At 38.1% G+C, this 18,153-nt stretch overlaps 1 protein-coding gene across 1 annotated transcript in view; it reads left to right on the top strand.

Annotated features, from left to right (window-relative positions):
- The first annotated feature begins 1,115 nt into the window (after positions 1-1,115).
- Positions 1,116-18,153, top strand: part of CD36 (CD36 molecule) — a 224,214-nt gene continuing 207,176 nt past the window's right edge. The window contains exon 1 of the mRNA XM_049714939.1: positions 1,116-1,293. The gene's annotated coding sequence lies outside the window, so the exon portion shown is untranslated. The remainder of the gene's footprint in view (positions 1,294-18,153) is intronic.

The following is an 18,153-nucleotide window of genomic DNA, read 5'->3' as shown; positions in this document are numbered from 1 at the left end:
GAATATCATGTTTGATGAAAATATGTTTATCTTTTTATGTCCTTTCTGTATATTTTTCACTAAATTCAGAAATGCAGATTTAGCTCTTTCGAGTTATGGAAAGTGTTTGTCATATAACCTAATTTGCATTAATAATTAAACAAACCAGACTTAAAAAAAAAAAGATATGAAAATACAAGGTTTGGTAATTTGAAAAAAGTCATTCTCTTTCCTGGGATGATAGATAATTCAGTAGGTAAGATCAGTTCATTTAGAAAGTGGTAACTCCCAAATCCATCATTTTTCTCTAATGCCATTCTGTAAAGACAGTATTAACTGAAAATAATTAATACCTCAAAATCTCAGGAAAGCAGCATGACTTTTCTAGTTTCTCTAGTCACTTTGTTCTAATGTATTATTATAGATCCTTAATGTATGAATCCCAGGAAGTGACTTATTGTTAGAAATCTTGCCATTATAGCTTCAGGGTAATAACTTTAATCGTAGAGTCTGCTCAGGCTGAGGGTAGAGCCTTATTCATATGCTTACCAACAGGACTAAGCAAAATTCAATTTAAATCTACTACATTATACACCTATACCAAAAGATTAACTTAAAACGAAGCACGATGGCAATGCGTGACACTTTCTGCCTTGTTAACTGAGGCAAACCAAAATGGACCAAGTTACTACTTAACCCATGTAGGATAAAAAATACTAGAAAGTTTACCAAATAGATATTCATGTTTCAAGGACTCATCTGCAAAATTTCTCCCCAAAAGTTTGTTGAATAAATATTTAATATTCACTACTATGTTTTTTTCATACTTCATCAAGGAAAATTCAAACCTATCACAGCAAATGCTAATCATAGAGGGAAGCAAATTGATTGTTTAAGATTGATGATCTGAATTCCCATGTTTCATAAGCAAAGCAGCTATCTGTTAAGGGGCATAACAGGTTTTAAAAGGAAAAGGATTAAGGGTTTTATTTTCCTCACCTGAGGCACAAAATGAGTGAGTTTTTTTTTTTAAGTTAATTTTCATTTCATCTGGCTCAGGTGTCAGGGATCTATATTTATCTCGGTTTAGGCATGCATCTGAGGCACTGGAAGTCTCAGGATGTCAATGGCTTTCACATGTCAGGATAACCTTAAATACAGAGGAGTCGTCAGGACCCTGAGCCTCATTTCTGAGTTCTCAGCTGCTGTGCTGTGGAAATCATGTGTTTATTTTCTGCATCTCCTCCTACAACAGTCACTCTGAAGCCAGTTTTAAGATCCTACCTCTGGGCAAGCAAGCGCCTCTAGAAGTTGGTGAGCACAATTATTTGTTTAGGGGTGTGGCTATAAATGTCTTTGTAGTTGATGGACTATCATCTAGTAAGTATTAGTAATTGTTATTTCTAACTCCTTAAGAAGATAAACATTAACTGGTATAATTAGTTTATGATGCTTCTTTTAACAGAGTTATAAACTTTCAACTAAACGGACAGACTTAACACAAATATTTCATTTCCACTAGTCTCTCAATTCATCCTATGAAATTCCATTTGCATATTTTCATACCTTTTATTTAGAAAATATCAGAAACTTGAACTAATTATTTTAAAAAGTACAATTTTAGTGGAAATTTTTCTTCCTTCAGATTCTCTTAGTTGATCTGGCATGTCCTAATCTAAACTGATTTCTTATTTTATTTCAGTTTCTGTGCATCTTCTTTTAAAAATGTTACTCTTTTGAAAAGGATGCTCTAAAATTCTGACCAGTTCAGTTTTTTGCTTCCAAACTGGAAAAACATGTTTTAAATGAGACTAGAAGTTGAATGACCTGTGTTCATGGGAGCTAAAAATGTTTTTTGGTGTGTTGTCAAGACTGATAATTTAAAAGACTCAATCCTTTTTACAAACTGACTCCTAGAAGGAAAAAAAAATCATTCCATACATAAGCTTATTGATCACTAGTGATCACAGAAATTGTATTGACTGTGGGCACCAGATATTTGAGGGGAGGGGATTTTGTTACATAGAAGAATTTTTGTTACATGGTATGTTTCATACAATGGCTGTATAAGACCAGGAAACACTTCAAAGAATGCTAGAGTAATGACTTACTCAGACAGGAAACTTAAGGATATACTTATTTAGAGACAAAATTAAGTGCTGATACAAAAAAAAGCAGTCCCCTCTGGCTCTCTATGCTATGCTACGAAGTCTGAGAATGAATTGGACAGGTTTCTTTACCTTTAAAGAAGGTCATTTCCTTTTATTCTTTGGAGAATGGTTTCTTGGAGCTGTGCTGAATTCAGGGGAAAGCATTCTAGACTGATACTTATAAAAGTATTAACTTTTGTTCACTTCCTGTGAGAGAATTCAGAACTCAGGATCAGGATCAGATGAAGAGAAATAGGCAACCCGACTTGTTCTCAGGTATACCTGACTAAGTAATAGAAGTGCGATTTGTGGGGCAATATATGACTCCTGCAATCCTGACAAGGGGAAAGGAGAGATATTTTCAGATGACATACAACACAAACTGTAATTATTTGGAATAGGATCATTTTGTAAAGGACAGTCAGGACTTCGCAATGAACTGTTCCCAGAGTTTCAGAAAGAAAACCAACACCTGACGATAATAAAACGATTTTCACCTGGGAAAAGAAGGTTAGCTCCTGAACTCAGAAGAATCATTGTTAGGAAAAAAAAAAAAAAAGAAAAGAAAAAGGAAAAAGCAAAAGGCTTTAAAGTGCTAACAAATTAGTGGCAAAGACCAAGTAAGACTGCAGAGTGGACCAATCAAATGGAAGAATATATTTTTCTTAGAGCGAAAAAATACAGAGTAATATATTGCTGTTGATGTGACTAAGGCTAGTTTTGCTTTTAGCACAGATTGCTGATTGAGATTACTAATTAAGGAATTTAATAGTGTTTACAATCGAAGCTTCACAGTTGAACTCTTTGAAAAAAATTCATAAAATTTTGAAATGAAAAAGAAATGCTTTAAAATGAGAAGTGTTTTTTATTGGTCAGTTGTTTATATGTTTTGATGCTTTTGGATGAAAATTGAAAAGTGTGTGGCCACTTTACTACAACCTAAAAGATCTGGAGTAAGAAGCAGGGCGGTGCTGGTGGAGGAGGGATGCTATTTCCATATCAGGTTCCTGGAATCAGAAATAATGCCTAATCCAAAACGATTCTCTCAATCACAAACAATGAATTGTCAGGAAAAGGAAATAGTCTAAAGCTAGCTTAAGTGCCCAGGGAATAAAAAGAGAAATATAGTTCAGTAAATAGTTTTACTGTTTCGTGTGTTTTATGTTGAAGTATAGGTATTGGCTAAGCCACTGGAAACTTTTTTCCATTACAAAGGGCAGTTAGTAGGTATGCCAGTGATTCCACAATGAACTTTCCAGCCATTTCTTTATGGAGAAGGGTAAGGTGAATTCTGCTTTGTGTCTTCTGACAAATTTAGTCGTGTGGAGAATAAATAACACTTTTAAATCGGTGCTTGATAGTACACTGTTAATAGTTTAAGATGTTTTGAAATATACCCAGAGACCTTTGTCACACAAACACTAGCATCTGAAGGAGGAAATGACAGAAAACTGGCAAACATTCTGGAGGGGACATAGCAGACAGCTTGGCTACAGTCACCAAGGTCTCCAGAGTGTGCTCATAATAGAAAAGCATTGTTCACCCTTCAGTGTTTGTGAAGTTTAAAAGTGGAATGAGAACAGTTTTAAAAATGATTAGTTTGTTCTCTTAATGTTGGTTTTTTTCTTATTAAATCTTCCAAACTTATATCTTACATTTCTCCCACTTTAATTTTTAGGAAATCAAAAGGGATAGTAGTAGTCATGAGAACGCAGTCTTAACTGAAATTCATTTGGAGGCTCACTTTGTTCTATGTGGAACTTCATCATTACTCTATTTGAAATGTAACAGATGCTATTGTAAGGGGTCTTTCTTGTGTCTCACTATAGGAAGCTTTAGAAATAAAGTAATAAAAGGTTATTCAGTACAGTGAGCCCAAAGCATGGACCCTAAACACACCTTCTCAGAGCAGGCATACATTTTAATAAGTGGGATCTTTTCTACAAGTATTCTTACTTTAAGGCAGAACCCTAAAACAGCAAAAAGCTATTTTGGTTGGATAGATAATGGAGTCACTATCTTTCAGATACACTTATTCACTGATGCATTTGTTGAAAAATATTTATGAGCACTTACTGTGTGTCAGACAATGTTGTAGGCTACAGAGAACATTATTAGAAACCTTATTGTGCTGGACATTTATAAGGATCCAGGATTTTTTTTTCAGGTGGTGGTTCTACATTTTGTTTATATGGAATGAAACCTTTTGATGAAAATTAAAAAAGAAAAAGTTAAGTTAGTAAACGATGAAGACGTAAGTTGAATTCTGTGGATACTTTCCCACCACTGCCCACAAACAGACCCCTTAAGCAGCGGTCAGTCTCCTGAAGAAAATAGGCTAAACAAGTGACTTAAAAATAATGCTATATGTAGAGGAGGAGTAGAAGGAAGATACCGGGCAGAGTTAGCTTCTCGCCATTGCCTTTCCAAATGCATAATTAACTCTTAAAACTCTAATTAACTAACATACAGCACATGGAAATACCTCCAGAAAAAAATAACTGCACTGTAGACTATGAAGCCTTAGGTTTCATAGCTTCCTAAATTTATTTCTGGTTGAACTATTTTTGTCTGAAATGGGGAACATATATAATCTAAATTGTAGCTGAGTCTCTTGGTTAGGGGGGAAGACCTCTAGTTTGCATGGAAACCTCTAGTTGATATGAGCCCGATCCTTTTAAGAGCTGCTTGGTCAAAAGTCACATCCAAGCAGTCAGGTTAGACAGGCAATTACAGTGCAAGAGAACATGAGCTGTGATAAGGGCAATGCTCAGTGATAAGGACTCTGTTTACAGAACTTTGCTATTAGGTAGAGTCTATACTTCCTGCTGTGATGTAAGCTCCATGAAGGCAGGAGTCATTTGTAACTTAGTATCAGAAATATCCAATGCTGGACACATAGTAAGCACTCAATAGACAGATTGTATCCATTTATTCAAAAATAGGTCTAAATCTTTTTTTTTTTTTTTTTTTGCGGTACTTGGGCCTCTCACTACTGTGGCCTCTCCCGTTGCGGAGCACAGGCTCCTGACGTGCAGGCTCAGCGGCCATGGCTCACGGGCCCAACCGCTCCACGGCATGTGGGATCCTCCCGGACTGGGGCACGAACCCGTGTGCCCTGCATTGGCAGGCGGACTCCTAACCACTGCACCACCAGGGAAGCCCTAAATCATTTTTTTAATTAATTTTTACTGGCGTATAGTTGCTTTAACAATGTTGTGTTAGTTTCTGCTGTACAGCAAAGTGAATCAGTTGTACATATACATATAGTCATTCTTTTTTAGATTTCCTTCCTATTTAGGTCCCCAGAGATCATTGAGTATGGTTCCCTGTGTTAAACAGTAGGTTCTCATTAGTTATCTATTTTATACATGGTAGTGTATATATGTCAACTAGGTCTAAATCTTTTCTAACCCAAAATGTTCACCTTCCAATGAGGTCTATGAATAGAATTTTAAGAATTTTTAGTCATTTAAAATAATTTAAAATCTTTGTTTTTTTACCCATCTCTTATGCTTAGCACTTTTTAAAATATCCAAATTGACATAAATCTCTACTCTAAAGTAATATATAGATGTGTGCAGTTTTTTGAGTGAGAAATTCTCAGGTAGGTAGTTTCATGGACAGTCACCATCACTGGCACCAACCCCGCCTTTCCCAGAATGTTTTTTTTTTTTTAATTGGTGGAGGGGGGGTGTATAGGGCAATCATCTATTAAAATTAATTACAGGCCTTCCTTGGTGGCGCAGTGGTTGAGAGTCCGCCTGCCGATGCAGGGGACACGGGTTCGTGCCCTGGTCTGGGAAGATCCCACATGCCGCGGAGCGGCTGGGCCCGTGAGCCATGGCCGCTGAGCCTGCGCGTCCGGAGCCTGTGCTCCGCAACAGGAGAGGCCACAACAGTGAGAGGCCCACGTACCACAAAAAAAAAAAAAATTAATTACAAAATTTAACACAGAAACATTCTATATTTCATATTACACTAAGTATGTAAACTCACAGACAGGGATAATTTCTCAGTGAGTCAAGTCTATGAAGCTCATTCATCTCAGCTAATGCCACTGCAGCTTTAGTCCTTTTCCCCAATCTACATGGAAAGCTTAGGTGCGCTTGCTGGTGTGTTCAGTCTCTTAGGTGTCTTCACTACATGTACCAAGTTTCTGGATAGAGCCAGAGAAGAGCTCTTTGCTCAGTTGTTGCACTCTGGGTCCAATGGTCATCTTTAAGATTTGCTGACAGGCAACGAATAGATTTTGATTTCTCTACTTCTTACTTGTTGGGAAACCACAGTATGTATAGTAGTTGTTCTTTGCTAGCCTGATCACACATACCTCCAAAACCCTCCCTTGGGGTGGATGTAGAAGCCAGTGGGTAGTAGAGATGCAGACATCATTATCTGTTCTCTTCCTCAATTCACCGGTCAGAGTTCCTTCCAGACCTCGTTGAGAGTTTCTTTGCCTCCAGTTAGCCAAACTTCTGTGTTTTGCATTCTTATACTGCAGTCCTATTACAGTATTTCAGCAAAATTCTGTTTTACCAGACGAAGTCAGGAAAAACAGGATTAGACAAGGAAAAAAGTGAATTCTAATGTTGAGAGGCAAGCAGAAAGGAAGCTTACTATAATGACTCCCACTATCTTCTCTACCCCATTAATATTCCTCCTGAGTTTGAAAGATGCCATTTTGTTTTCTCTCTCACATCTCCCATGCGGAACTCTGTACATAGTAACAGCAAGAGCATTTCTGAAGCTGCAATCCTGTAGAATAAAGAAAAGCAATTGAAACCATCTGAATGGGCTTTTGTGAGGAGAAAACTTGGTTAATAATTATTTGCCATGGCAGAGCAGCAGCTATGAAGCTTGGCTTTTTTCTGCGGCTTAAGGCTAGAAGTCAACTTTTAGCAGGTCTCCCGATGTTCACATTTGTTCGTGGCAAAAGCTGCAAACATTGGAAGTGGGAATAGTTCTTGGCACAGTCTTAAACCAAGATCCACTCATTTTTATAAGTGAGGACGCTGAGGCCCGTAGAAGTGAAGTGAGCTTTTGTGTCCTGGCCTAGCCATTGGATTGTCATTCTCATTTCCCTTTCTGCAGTTTTTCTAGGTCCCCCCTTCCCATCAACACCAACATCTAGTTTTTATGGTTTCAACCTATAACCTAGATGTTGAAGAGACCCAAATCTGCATTTCATGATCCCATTCTCTTCCCTGGGCTTTAGACTCATCCATTTATGTGCCTGCTGGTCAAGTTCTAGACATGGATGCCCTACTCTTGAGCTGAAAGTATGTAACCTCTTTCAACACATAACCTTGTTACTCTATTCTGATTCATGATGTGCATTTTATGCTCAAAATTAAATTGTAAACAAACCCAAGAGTGGTGTGTTTCTTCCTCTGCTTGAATCTCTTATAATGTTCAGTAAAATACTTTTAAACAAATAGGATGGATTAAATTATATGAGCTAATTATAACCTACTGGTGGGCTCAGGGCACTCTGATAATAATTATGCAAAATGCCTAGTATTTAATGAGAGGCAGTGTAAATTATTGGTTGAGATGCACTCGCAGCTAGATTGAAAAGGTTTGAAACTTGGGATCTGCCACTTACAGCTGTGTGACCTTGGGCGAACTAGTAAACCTCTTTGTGTCTCTGCTTCCTTGTCTGTTAAATAAGAATAATAAAAGTACCGTCTTCATGGCTCAGTAGTTCAAAATAAACAAGTGACTATACGTAAAATACTTACACAAGTGCCTTGCACAAGTGCTATAGAAGGGTTAACTATTATTATTTAATTCTCACAATAATTTTACATAGGCAGTGTTACCCTCACATAAGACTGAGTAAACAGACTCACAGAGATTAAGATACTGGCCCAGGGTCCTGCAGCTAGTTTGTGAAAATGCTAGATAGAACTATCCTCTCCCACCACCCCAATCTCTTATTTCCTCTCCATTCTTTCCTTTTATCTTGTTACTCCGAGCCTGAAACCTGGAATCCATTTTTGATTTTTTACCTCTCTACCTGGCTCATTAAGATTTGCTAACAGGCAATGAATAGATTTTGATTTCTCCACTTCTTACTTGTTGGGAAACCACAGTATGTATAGTAGTTGTTCTCTGCTACAGGCAGTGTAAATCACCAAAGCTTAGCTGTTCATGCTACCTTCTAAATATCTCCTCGTCTCTACTAAATATCTCTGAAATCTTTCCCAATGTCTTCTTCCTCAACCACTGCATGAATTCAGACCATATCATTTCCTACCTAGATTATTTCAGAAGACTTTCTCATGCCTTAGCTCCAATCTCTTCTCCATGTTACACCACAGCCATCTTTCTAAATCCAAATTTTATCATATACTCCTTCCCTAAAATGCCTGAGTGATTCTATATTGCTTTCAAGAGAAATTCCTGAGAGAATGAATTCCTAGGTGTTCAAGCACAACCCTCAGTGGTATATTATGCGTGTTAGGGTTTCATGATGTCATTTCTGCCCACCTCTCCAATGTCCTTTCTTGTCTTTTCTAAAACTCGCACATTGAACCAAAGCCATACCAAACTATTTATATTTCCGTAGTTTTATCTTTTCTTATGCATCTGTATTTTGGGGGTATGCCTTTGATCCCTTTGCTGTCCTTTCACATCCTTCCATGACCCACCATTCTTCTCCCCACCTGCGTGTAGGTGTCACAATGTATTATAATTGTCTGTTTACAAATCTGTCTTCCTAGGCATGCTGTGAGCTACTTGCAGGAAAATATATCAGGTTTTTGTTGTTTTGATTCTCTCATTTTATCCCAATTAAAAGTCCAGGCTAAGAATGCTTAAGGAATTTATTTTATTTTACTCTTGCAAGGGCAACAGGTTAATGACACATGTGTGAGTGTCATTGGAGGAATAAAAGCATAAATAAATGAAAAGCAAAGTTAATGATTCAAACTGTTCTAGGAAAGTAGCTTCAAAAGTAATCTGAAATTTTCAAAAATGCAAGAGTTTGATAGGGGAAACGATCCAATATGAGAACCAGTAAAGATCATTGCAGAAAGACTGCAGACAGAGTTTGCTTCTCTTGTGGGTTGTGATCTGGCTGTGAAGGGAGCCAGATCAGAAGTTGGTTCAGGTTGCAGGCGTGACTGCCTGGCAGGTGCTTGCCATGTAGGCAAGAGGTTGAGGGCAAGATAAGATTAGGGGAGGACATGTACTATGATGGGTAAGGCGAGTTCCGAGTCTAAATTCTTCCTTCTCTGGGAAAATAAGGACTAGCAAGTGAGTGCTGGAAACTAGAGAGTCAGAAGTAGTATCTCATGGCACTCAGCTCAGTTTTAACAGTTGTTTAAATCAGATTAGATTTCGGCACAGTAGATCTCAAAAAATTGGTGTGCATGAGAATAACCAAGAATGCTTGTATGATCAGGCCACGCAAGATGGCTGTTCTCTTGCTCTCTGTACATCCACTGCTCAACCAGTCCCTGCCCACCTACATCCTACTCACATGACTGACCTTCCCTGTTAATCATTGGGTCTAATCAATAAACGCCTACAAACTTGTCCCAGGCCCCAGCTAGTGATTGTTCTAATCTGTGGATCAGAACATCGCCACCAAGATAGCTTATCAAAGGGGGAAGTGAAGGATGTGCTCCTCTGCTGGTTTCCGTGGTAACCAGTGACCCAACCTGATGTCAACTGGTAACCTTCCTCCCGTGCCACCCCCGCACCCAGCAAAGACTGCTGTGTGTCCTGCTCATTGTCTGCCGCACTGTCACTCCAGGACCTTGCTTCACACATGTAAGATCCCTCATCCGCTGAACCACTGATGTCTCTGTCACTGACTCCAGGCTGTTTCTCTAGTCTTGAGGCTGGACAAGCACAGGGCTTGCAGGCCTGCGGGGTGAAGCCCAACAGTGCTTAACTCAGTACTCATAGTGCCTGCTTTTAAGAAACTCATTGTTGTTATAATTATCTTCATCATCATTGTTATCATTACTCTTATTGTTTTCCTAATCTACATTTGTACCCTGTTCTCCCCACCCCACTGATTACCTAAAAAAAATTTTTTTTAAATATCAAGTGTTTTTTTGTTTTGTTTATTTATTTATTTATGGCTGTGTTGGGTCTTCGTTTCTGTGCGAGGGCTTTCTCTAGTTGCGGCAAGCGGGGGGCCACTCTTCATCACGGTGCACGGGCCTCTCACTATCGCGGCCCCTCTTGTTGCAGAGCACAGGCTCCAGACGCGCAGGCTCAGTAATTGTGGCTCACGGGCCCAGTTGCTCCGCGGCATGTGGGATCGTCCCAGACCAGGGATCGAACCCGTGTCCCCTACATTGGCAGGCAGATTCTCAACCACTGCGCCACCAGGGAAGCCCATGATTACCTAAAATTTTAATCCCTTCTACATACTGACTTTGTCTTAATCCCTTCTAAGTCATTTAAAATTCACCTACTGTTATCTTGATAGCCCTTTCCCTGGAGGGTCCCTAGTCCCCTAGTGATACTATGCTATTCTTTTGTGCTCTTTTGCAGATATAAGAATAGTATAATATCTTCAACATAGTGGCTGGGACTTGGTGGTTCAGACTTAAAATACTCTTCTAGCTATTGATACTTTTTTTTTTTTTTCCCGTACGCGGGCCTCTCACTGTTGTGGCCTCTCCCGTTGCGGAGCACAGGCTCCGGATGCGCAGGCTAAGTGGCCATGGCTCACGAGCCCAACCGCTCCACGGCATGTGGGATCCTCCCGGACCGGGGCACAAACCCGTGTTCCCTGCATTGGCAGGCGGACTCTCAACCACTGCGCCACCAGGGAAGCCCTATTGATACTTTTGAAACAGGGTTATAAAGCCCTTTGATGTTTCATGGTCCTTCGGCTGATGACCTGCCCTTCCCTGTGCCCTGGCCCGTGGTCCTCATCTCAGCAGGATCTTCTACTCCGTACTTGAAACTGCTACTTTTACCTCAAAATCTTTGTCCAGTGTCATTTTGCAAACCCCATAATAATCTCTCCCGTTCCTCATCACTATCTCATCTTCTAATTTTCCTTCTTTGAAGTTCTATTTACTCTGTTCCAAAATTCTAGGCAATTATGCTACCAAATATGTCAGAGCCTCCTGATAACGCTGGCATGAGGAGTCAAGCTTTTTAGCTGCCTTATTACTGTACATGCCTTTCAGCCAGGGACCGCCAGAAAGATGCCTAGAGTTGAAAAAGTTGAATTCATTACTTATTGCAAAGAGGGAGAAGTGTATACCGTATGGAACCAATGGTGACTTGGTATGAGGTGTTTAGAAAGGATGTCCTATAGAATTTGAACTTCGGTTGAGTGATTTGGGGAGAGGGTTTAAGGAAGTAGAGCATTGCTCTGAATTGAATGTCGTTAGGAAGCAGGGTGATTTTTACAATTGGGTGCCTTGATAAATCTTATCTAGGAAGAGGAAAGAGGAGACTGGCTGGGTGATGAAGCAGCGGTGACCCATATTAGCTAGGAAAGGGGGACATGTGGTGTCTGTGGCTTAGACAGTGTTCATGATTGGTCTGTATTCAGACACAATTACAGAGTGTCTTGTTTTTGTCTTGATTCTTCATGATCATAGAGTGCCCTCGTCTAGCGTCGATGTTCTGTGAAATTGTTTACGTTCAACAAGAGGATACCAAGGCCAGGCTGTGAGTGCCAGGCCAGTGTCCAGAAACGAGACCTAACAGATAGCACCAGGCTAGGTCCTGGATGTCAGGGGCTGTTTTCTCTATCTCATGATAAAATTTTTTGCTACTTCAGTAATTAAACCTACTTCCATGAAATCCACTTTCCACTACTTTGGCAATAAGATTTTCATACAGTTTCTTTGTAATTTCCTCCCTAAGTGCTACGGTATCCTCAACACATTGGGTATTTTAATACAAAATTTCATTCCCTTATGCTAGCAGTACGATGGTGACCAATAAGAACCACAAGAGAAGATTAATCTGGGTATAATAAAAGTATACAAATTGCTTAGGGAATTGATTAATTTTTTCATACTTATACCATGAACACTGATTTGTTATATAACTGAAAATATATACCATTGGCAGATAGGAAATAGATGGAATAAAATCTTAATTTTATTTAGTGAAAGTTACTCGTGAAGAAATTAGAGGGTCTTTCCACTTACTACAGAGAGAAAGAGCTTAATAATCAGAGACTGTAGAATCTTGGAGCTGGGAATGATCATAAATCAACATATCTCCGGAAATATACATCTAAGTTAAACTAATGTAAATGTGGTTAAAAAACTTTCTACTTAGACATTCTAGATGCCTCCTAAAATAAATGGGATAATCTTACTTTTTCTCTTACATAATAGACTATCATTACCATAAGTTTTGCTTAAAGAAAAGAACATCTCGTGAGTGATTCAAGTTCATGACTGAGTAATATTCAATATTTAAGTAATGTGTGGATTTAAAATAGGTAGAACCATTGACAAATGTCCTGTGCTGATAATTTGCTTTGTAACTTGTCATAGGCCTGTAGAGGCAGTGCTGTGGGGCTCTGAGGAGGGGAGGAGGTGAGATGAGTCTGTATAAACTAGGCTTAGTCATGCATGAGAAAACATCTTTCCATAATGTAATATTTAAGGCATTTAGAATATTGTTAAATATAACACTTTCTTTGACTTACACATATATGCTCTTTAAACATGAGCTATATAATCAATTCGAGGTTACAGTCCCATAAGTAAAATTAAGTTTCTTCATCTTTGAGTTTTTTTGATTGGTTTTAAAATAGAATTAAGGCAGTACAGAAGAAATAGCTATTTATTTTCCAGCTCTGCGTTATTTATCATATTGTTAATAAGGAGAAGATGTCTTGATTGAACTTCATGGACTTTGCCCTTTAGTTACCCTTGAAGATATGATCTAAACAAAGAAAGATGCTCATTTTTCACTTTCTCCTTACGGTTTACTCTTTTGTATGATTCTATTTCATCTTTCCTGTTTTCGAGTAAAACATGTAGCTACATTTTACGTGAGCCAGAAATAATAATTTACTGAACGGGAAACTGAAATTGAGAAGTTAAAGTTCCAGTTAAACATTTTAACTTTTAATTAAACAACAAGGTTTAAATCATTTTAAAGATTACAGATGCCTGTCCTGGGCCTAGAGGTGGGTTTATTCAAGCCTTGTACAACCAATGGCGGCACTTTGGATCCTTAAATCTAAATGGTTCAATAATTAAATTACATCCGAATCCTGATAATTGATTTAATTCTTTGTTAACAGTAATAAAAGGGGAATAATGCCAATAAATATCCATTGGTTACTTGGGAACTTATTATTCTTGGAGTCGATTTTATGTGCGGTCAGACTTGTATAATGTGCTTTTGGATATGTATATTCTTTAATATTACTGTCTGGAAGTTTGCTGCAGATGAACATTTATTACTGCTTTTTGTCAAAAGGAGTGTTTTGTGTACCCATTTCAGCAGTAGGCACCTATTTGAAATGAAAACAAAAGGATTAGAGTCAGTCAGTTTTCTTACCTGAAATATTCCTGCACATGGTGTGCTTCTGCAAATTCTTTACACATCACAGATATTCTCAAAATAGTTATCGTATGACTTAAGCCAGAATAAAATGGCAGCTTTCTCTTTTTTGCTTACATATAATCCTTGCTGCTCAGAGCATATAAGGCTTGGAGGCAAACAGTGGCAATTGTTTTCATCTGCGAAAACCACCCAGATGATTTCTTGGAGAGTCTCCTTTCTTTCTGACTGTCTTTAGGCTTAGATTCTCTTTCTCTCTCATCCTATCCTTTTTGAACTGCCATAATGCATTTACATTTTACACACCTACTGGCCAAACAAGATAAATTATAAATATGTTCAACAAAAAGGAGTTTCATATAATCATTTTTTCTTCTTCCTGACAAGGGCCAGTTATTGACCCTAGACTAAGTAAATCAAACGATCGATGTCTCCTGCTTACTGTTCCGTGGCCGTTTGCATCAGAGCTCTCCATCTCCTGACTTTTGTTCCTCACCCCCTACATATTTCCCCCAACTCGGGGAAAAGATGTCGAACACGGCCCTAATTCCACAAACCTCAGCCTGGAATGTGAAGTGGGGAAATTGAGAAATTAGGAGATTAAATACTTCTTAATGTCAACTGAAGTCTGTGCTTGCTCTTGTTATCTGGTCTGCTGTTTGTAGAGCAGATACTATGTTTGTCGCTTCAACCAGAGCCGGTATAAAAGAAGTGCTAAGTCCCTCAGTTCCTTTGATCTTTAGTGTATTGTCTCTGCTTGTACCAGGACTGTTACTTCAGTTTTTAGCCAGTTTTCATTACTTCGCCTCTTTGTACCCCTGCTGTTATGCTCCAGAGTGCCATCGAAAAAAAAGCAAAAACCCTTAGCAAGCGCATTTCTCCCACTCATGATGATGGCTGTAAGGGCTTGCGTTTTATTTTTACAGCCCTCTTTCCAACGGCTGCCGCCACAAACTGCACCCATTTTCCCACTAATCCAAACTCTGAAGGTGGACACCTTCTCTTCATTAGACTGAACACAAGTCTTAGTTCAGAGCTATATGTCTTTCCAGTATTATTTTATTAGTCTTCTATGTAGATTCTCATCCCAATTTACTGCTTTTAATTGGACCCTTTAAAAGTGAAAACACTTATCCTGTCCCTTTCCCTAATTACAATTACTTAACGATTCTGTTCTGCTCCCAGAATAAAGTTCAAGCTCCTTGGAATATTATACAAGGAGCTTCAAATCTGGTCTTCAGCCATTTGTCTCACTTTTTGCTATTGCCCTAAAAATCAAGGTTTATGATTTTCCAAATATGTCATTCCCTCCCGCCTCTGAATTTAGGCATGCTGTTCTTTCTGCTTGTACTGACCTTTCTCCCTCCTGTGTGATTAGAAAATGTCTTTTGTCACTGAAGCCCTTCCATTATTTTATAGTCTAACTTCTCTCAACAAAACCACAATCTATTAAAGACCCTATGTTATTCATCTTAGTGTCTCAGTGCCAAGTTCAAAGTCTATATATAGTTGATGGTCAGTAAGTGTTCAGATGAATAAATTAGTTCCTGAACACCTTTCCTTTGTTTTAACCCAAAGCTTGGAATTCTGTTTACTTCTACTTTTTATAGTTTCTCCCATGAAGGCTTAGTGAGGAAGCGTCAGTGGTTTTTCCTGATAGTAGTTCCCAAATGTAAAAACTAGAGGTTACATGGCATTGGATAGACTTGAGTTCAAGTGTTAGCTACCACATATTAGTTTTGTGACCTTGAATCAATTATGTAACCTCTCAGTGTCTCAGATTTCCCATCTGTAAAATGGCTACAAAATTATCTTATGGTTAAGATTTTAAATCAAACTATATATGAACAATTGGGAACACTCTTGTTTCCTCATCAGAAAAGTAAATCATTTAATTATTTTTAATACCCCTTTCAGCGTTCAGAATTGGGAGACATTAACTTGGTCTCTGTTCTCTTACTATCTGTGACACTGAAAAAGTAATTTCTAACATCTTATCTCTGCCTCTTAGCTAAAATGAAGCAGTTGTACCAGATGATCTATAAAGAATCTTCCAATGCTAGGTTTATTTGATTATTTATTATGTGAATCTGTGTTTCCATTTCCTTCCTTTTGTGTATATACTATTACACTAAAGTTTCCCAAGTACTTTTTTTTTTTAAATTATTGACAAATGAACATAATTTCAATAGGAGAAAGTGTTCTAGATTTACAGGACAGGTGACTGGGAGCTAGTAAGCAACTGGCAATAATATCTTGGCCAAATTCCAAAGAAAGAATTGCATTTTTGGTGTTGACTTTCTGATTATAGAATTATATAGCAACTGTTTGTGAAGACTTCAATAACATTTTTAGACTAAACAGAAATGATGTAAGCAAAATGGCCGTTACAGGAATTTCAGCACCCATCCCCTACCAGAAACGTGAATTTAAAGAACTATCCATGCATAAAAATACCTTCACAAGAGCTCAGGATTCCAGGTGAGGGATTATAGTTTCTGGGTGAAGGAGGTACTGTGTTTTAGAGAGATGTTAAGAGATACACAGTAGATGGCCTCAAACTTTTCAGTAAAGTAGAAAATAAAGCTGTATCCTGAGAACATAGGTTTCCAGGGAAATTCTTAGGAAAATGAAGAAGCCACAGCAAAGCCAAGAGAGTGAAGATAAGAGTCACAAGATAGGAAAAAAAGTAAAGGATTGGGAAGCATAGCTCAGTTCAAATATAATTTGTTCAAAAATGTATGTGGTTGTCAAATGAATGTTATTTAAAAAAAAAACAAACGGTCAAATAGTATTTCAAAGCTTGAAGAAAACTAAAAAGACAATTGCCCTATTTTTCCCATTCCCCATGTTTTTTTCCAAGGAGGACACTGAACTATTTCTAGATAACATACTTAAAGTGTTACTCCTTGATTTAAAAAAACAAATTGCTTTGCTTTACACAGTTTCCTCCTGTGGAAGAGAAGGATCTAACTTTTATAGTTATCACACACAATACCACACCACCCACCACATCCATATACATGCTTCCCATCTTCCACCCAATCAGTGTAGTTATTTTTTAATATTATTGACTGTTTAAATCATTATTATGAATTTTCTGAGCAGCAGAGCCAAGAAGTAAACAAAGAGTGCTTTCTTTCTGGTACAATTTATGTTTTCCTGGTGATAATTGCATCCTTAAATCCTCTGTCCTCCTGGTCCAATACTAACTGTTTGGTTTTCTTTTTCCCCTCGACCTGTAACATATTTCTTACCCTGAAACTTCCTTTCAGCTCTTCCTGGAAATTCCCTCTGCCCCTCATTTGTCAGATTAGCTATTTCCTTAATCCCCCGTCTTCCGATTTCTTCGTTTACTTCCTTGTTTCGGTAAAGTTTATATTCTGGGATTTCTTGGGCTCCTTAAGAAAGAGTAAAAGAGAAGTAAAATTTAGGACCTTGCATATATTAAAATGTCTATATCCTCATTCTTGAAAATGTGTTTGCACATAGAATAACGGTTGGAAATCAGTGTTGCAGATTTTTGAAGAGATTGCTCATTTGACTTCTAAACTCCCAGTGCTACTGTCTGTTGTCTTTCTGATTTATATGTGACATTACTCCCAAACCCACCAGAAGGTTTTAAGATTTTCTGTTTATTCTTGGTACTTGTGACGTGAAGACAGGCAGGTAGACCACGTCCTGTGGCCCTTTTTATCCACTGTGCTGTAGTTGGGTGGCTTCCTGCACTCTGGAGACTTATGTCCTTTGATTCTAGAAAATATTCATGCACGGTGTCGTATTTCCCCACTGTCTGTCTGGTTTTATCTTGTTTTCTCAGAAACCCTGTTATGTGGAGGTTGGATCTATTCTACGGCTACTCTAACGCTGCTCCAGAGACTCCTCTGTACTCAGATATTCCAACTGCTTGCTCTTTTGACTGTATTATTTCTACAATCATGGTTTTAAATTTCCAGATTGCTGCCTTTTATTTCTCTGGGTTTCAGGATTTCGTGATTTCATGATGTAACATCATCTCTTCGTTGTCTGAAGATATTAATCACAAAAATATTTAGTGTTTTTTTATTCCCTTTTCTTGTATTCATCCTTATTGTTTGCTTATTTGTTTTTAACTTTTTTCACGCAAGTCGGAAGTATTCCTAAAATGTCTGCTAATTGCCCCTTTATATTGAAGATTGTGGCCAAATGAATACAGATTTCATCTAGAGCTGCATTGTCCAATACGGTAGCCACTAGCCACTAGCCACTGGTGGCTATTGAGAACTTGAAATGTACTTAATCCCAATGGACGTGTCCTCCAAGAGTGAAGTAAAGATCAAACTTCAAGACTTTGTGCTGAAAAAAAATCTCATTAATAATTTATGTGGATTGAAATGATAGTAGTTATGATACTGGACTAAGTAATACATAATATTAAAATTAATATTACCTATTTACTTATACTTTCAATGTGGCTACTGGACATTTCAAAAGAATATTTAGCATGAGGCTCGTATCACACTTCCATGGG

The sequence above is a fragment of the Orcinus orca genome, chromosome 9 (genome assembly GCF_937001465.1).
Source record: "Orcinus orca chromosome 9, mOrcOrc1.1, whole genome shotgun sequence".
Taxonomy (NCBI): domain Eukaryota; kingdom Metazoa; phylum Chordata; class Mammalia; order Artiodactyla; family Delphinidae; genus Orcinus; species Orcinus orca.
Note: the sequence above shows the minus strand (reverse complement) of the source record. Positions and strands in the feature narration are given on the sequence as shown.